Genomic DNA, 4748 nt, shown 5'->3' with positions numbered 1-4748 from the left:
TACACACAGCACCCCATATTGTACACACAGCACCCCATATTGTACACACAGCACCCCATATTGTACACACAGCACCCCATATTGTACACACAGCCCCCCATATTGTACACACAGCCCCCCATATTGTACACACAGCCCCCCATATTGTACACACAGCCCCCCATATTGTACACACAACACCTCATATTGTACACACAACACCTCATATTGTACACACAGCACCCCATATTGTACACACAGCACCTCATATTGTACACACAGCACCTCATATTGTACACACAGCCCCCCATATTGTACACACAGCCCCCCCTATTGTACACACAGCACCTCATATTGTACACACAGCCCCCCATATTGTACACACAGCCCCCCATATTGTACACACAGCCCCTCATATTGACAGAAAAACACAGAATTGTTGACATTTTTGCAGATTTATTAAAAAAGAAAAACTGAAATATCACATGGTATCACATTTAGTAGAAGCCCCTTTTGATGAGTCTTTTTGGGAAAGATACAACAAGTTTTTCACACCTGGATTTGGGGATCCTCTGCCATTCCTCCTTGCAGATCCTCTCCAGTTCTGTCAGGGGGGATGGTAAACGTTGGTGGACAGCCGTTTTTAGGTCTCTCCAGAGATGCTCAATTGGGTTTAAGTCAGGGCTCTGGCTGGACCATTCAAGAACAGTCACGGAGTTGTTGTGAAGCCACTCCTTCGTTATTTTAGCTGTGTGCTTAGGGTCATTGTCTTGTTGGAAGGTAAACCTTCGGCCCAGTCTGAGGTCCTGAGCATATCTTTCCCTCGATTGCAACCAGTCGTCCTGTCCCTGCAGCTGAAAAACACCCCCACAGCATGATGCTGCCACCACCATGCTTCACTGTTGGGACTGTATTGGACAGGTGATGGGCAGTGCCTGGTTTTCTCCACACATACCGATTAGAATTAAGGCCAAAAAGTTCTATCTTGGTCTCATCAGACCAGAGAATCTTATTTCTCACCATCTTGGAGTCCTTCAGGTGTTTTTTAGTAAACTCCATGCGGGCTTTCATGTGTCTTGCACTGAGGAGAGGCTTCCGTCGGGCCACTCTGCCATAAAGCCCCGACTGGTGGAGGGCTGCAGTGATGGTTGACTTTCTACAACTTTCTCCCATCTCCCATCTCTGGAGCTCAGCCACAGTGATCTTTGGGTTCTTCTTTACCTCTCTCACCAAGGCTCTTCTCCCCCGATAGCTCAGTTTGTCCAGACGGCCAACTCTAGGAAGGGTTCTGGTCGTCCCAAATGTCTTCTATTTAAGGATTATGGAGGCCACTGTGCTCTGAGGAACCTTAAGTGCAGCAGAATTTTTTTTGTAACCTTGGCCAGATCTGTGCCTTGCCACAATTCTGTCTCTGAGCTCTTCAGGCAGTTCTTTTGACCTCATGATTCTCATTTGCTCTGACATGCACTGTGAGCTGTAAGGTCTTGTATAGACAGGTGTGTGGCTTTCCTAATCAAGTCCAATCAGTATAATCAAACACAGCTGGACTCAAATGAAGGTGTAGAACCATCTCAAGGATGATCAGAAGAAATGGACAGCACCTGAGTTATATATATGAGTGTCACAGCAAAGGGTCTGAATACTTAGGAGCATGTGATATTTCAGTTTTTCTTTTTTAATAAATCTGCAAAAATGTCATCAATTCTGTGTTTGTGTGTACAATATGGGGTGCTGTGTGTACAATATGGGGTGCTGTGTGTACAATATGGGGTGCTGTGTGTACAATATGGGGTGCTGTGTGTACAATATGGGGTGCGTGTACAATATGGGGGGCTGTGTGTACAATATGGGGTGCTGTGTGTATAATATGGGGTGCTGTGTGTACAATATGGGGTGCTGTGTGTACAATATGGGGGCTGTGTGTACAATATGGGGTGCTGTGTGTACATTAATGAGGAAAAAATGAACTTAAATGATTTTAGCAAATGGCTGCAATATAACAAAGAGTGAAAAATGTAAGGGGGTCTGAATACTTTCCATCCCCACTGTATATTCTACACTGAGGGCCTACTCATACCTGTTTTGTCATTGCACATTGAAAAGTCCATCAGACTTTCACACATGGGCAGTAAGGCGCCTTCATACTGGATGCTAAAATGAACCAAAATGATGATTTCTCCACAGAAAATATGACAATATCTTTAGTAGCAACACTGGCAGGAAGCCGTGATGGTTTGTGAGATGTTTCTACAAATATCTGTTTGTTTTGGTTATTGTCACTTATGTGGAGATTTGTAAAAAAATTGGCCAAACAAATGAGATTCCCACAAAATTAGCAGAAGGGCAGTTTTATCAGTTCATGCCGAGTCATGAGAATGTACAGTAGCCCACTGCCAATGTCATATGTCCTGAGATATAAGTTGATGTCCTCCATCATTGGGTGTCTTGGGTCTCTCTAGAGATGTCATCCATCCTGTGGAATCATAGGTCTCTATGGAGATGTCCTCTGTCTTGAGTAATCATGGTGCTCTCTGGAGTAGTCATGAGTCTCTCCAAAGATGACATCTGTCCTGAGGCATCATGAGGTTCTTCTCTGATGTCTGGAGGAATTGCAATTCCCCCTGGAGATGCCATCCATGCTGAGACGACATGGGTTCTTGTCAAGAGATGTCATCCATCATGGGGTGCTAAGGGTCTCTCTGGAGATGTCATCCATACTGAGGAATCATGGGTTCCTGTCTAGAGATGTCTTCCATCCTGTGGAACCATGGGTCTCTATGGAGATGTCATCCATCCTGCGGAATCATGGGTTCCTGTCTAGAGATATTCGTTGTGGGACTTCATGGGTCTCTCTGGAGATGTCATCCATCCTGTCGAACTATGGGTCTCTCCAGAAATGTCTACCATTTGGCAGTGTCTTAGGTCTCTCTAGAGATGGCATCCCATCTTTTGGAACCATGGGTCTCTCTGGAGATGTCATCCATCCTTTGGAGCCATGGGTCTCTCCAGAAATATGTACCATCTGGCGGTGTCTTGGGTCTCGCTAGAGATGGCATCCCATCTTTTGGAACCATGGTCTCTCTGTAGATGTCATCCATCCTGTGGAACCCTGGGTCTCTCCAGAGATGTCATCCATACAAATATAGGAGTGCCTTGGTTATTTTCACTTTTGTAGAAATATGTCAAAAACTGGCCAATAAATGAGATTCCCACAAAATTAGAAGAATGGCAGTTTTGTCAGTCCTAAGTCGCCCCACATGTCCAGATTAGGAGGGACCTTTCAGGAACGGTTTACATGGCTTCCCCACTATGCTAAAACCAGGAAATCTTCTGTTCTTCAGTTTTGTAGTGGAAGTGGGACGTGTTGATACAGTATAAGAAACCTGTACTGGGTCTCGCTATGATTACTGGAGGGCGTTTGGTTCTGATAAGCCCACCTCACCTTGACCTGTTTGGTTATGCCCCCCAGTGCTATCCCTTCGATGTATTGTATGGGTGTCGCACCATGTAACGTTGTTTATGGAGGATATGGGGACGAATCTCCAGCAGTAAGCTGTGTGCATAGAGGACATATAACCACGCAGATCGCCTCTCTGTGTATCTGAGCTCCGGAGTTTCCCACACCGGGGTGGGCTGCGTCTCTGGGATTCCCGCAGTTCGGGTCGTAGGGGTCAGGAGTCTCCTGTGAGGTCAGGATGGGGGAGGGGCGAGGGGACGCAGGATCTGGCAGTGACGTACCGTTAGCGTCACTTCATGTATAAAGGAGCAGACTGCATCCTTATTACCTCCATACTGGGCAGAGATCTGTATGGAGAGCCGCGTATATACAGGAGGTCTGTATACTGGTATATAGAAGGTGTGAGCTGCGTATATACAGGAGGTCTGTATACTGGTATATAGGAGGTGTGAGCTGTGTGTATACTGGTGGACTGTATACTGGTTTATAGGAGGAGTGAGCTGTGTATATACTGGTGGACTGTATACTGGTTTATAGGAGGAGTGAGCTGTGTATATACTGGTGGTCTGTATACTGGTATATAGGAGGTGTGAGCTGTGTATATACAGTAGGTCTGTATACTGGTATATGGGAGGAGTGAGCTGTGTATATACAGGAGGTCTGTATACTGGTATATAGGAGGAGTGAGCTGTGTATATACAGGAGGTCTCTATACTGGTATATAGGAGGTGTGAGCTGTATATATACAGGAAGTCTGTATACTGGTATATAGGACTCTGTATACAGGAGGTGTGAGCTGTGTATATATGGGAGGTCTGTATACTGGTATATAGGATGTGTGAGCTGTCTGTATAATGGTATACAGGGGTGTGTGAGCTGTATATATATACAGGAGGTCTGTATACTGGTATATAGGGGGTTAGCTGTGTATATACGGGAGGTCTGTATACTGGTATATAGGAGGTGTGAGCTGTGTATATACAGGAGGTCTGTATACTGGTATATAGGAGGTGTGAGCTGTGTATATACAGGAGGTCTGTATACTGGTATATAGGAGGTGTGAGCTGTGTGTATACTGGTGGACTGTATACTGGTTTATAGGAGGAGTGAGCTGTGTATATACTGGTGGACTGTATACTGGTTTATAGGAGGAGTGAGCTGTGTATATACTGGTGGTCTGTATACTGGTATATAGGAGGTGTGAGCTGTGTATATACAGGAGGTCTGTATACTGGTATATGGGAGGAGTGAGCTGTGTATATACAGGAGGTCTGTATACTGGTATATAGGAGGAGTGAGCTGTGTATATACA

The sequence above is a fragment of the Aquarana catesbeiana genome, linkage group LG02 (genome assembly GCF_042186555.1).
Source record: "Aquarana catesbeiana isolate 2022-GZ linkage group LG02, ASM4218655v1, whole genome shotgun sequence".
NCBI lineage: Eukaryota > Metazoa > Chordata > Amphibia > Anura > Ranidae > Aquarana > Aquarana catesbeiana.
This window is presented reverse-complemented; position numbering follows the sequence as displayed.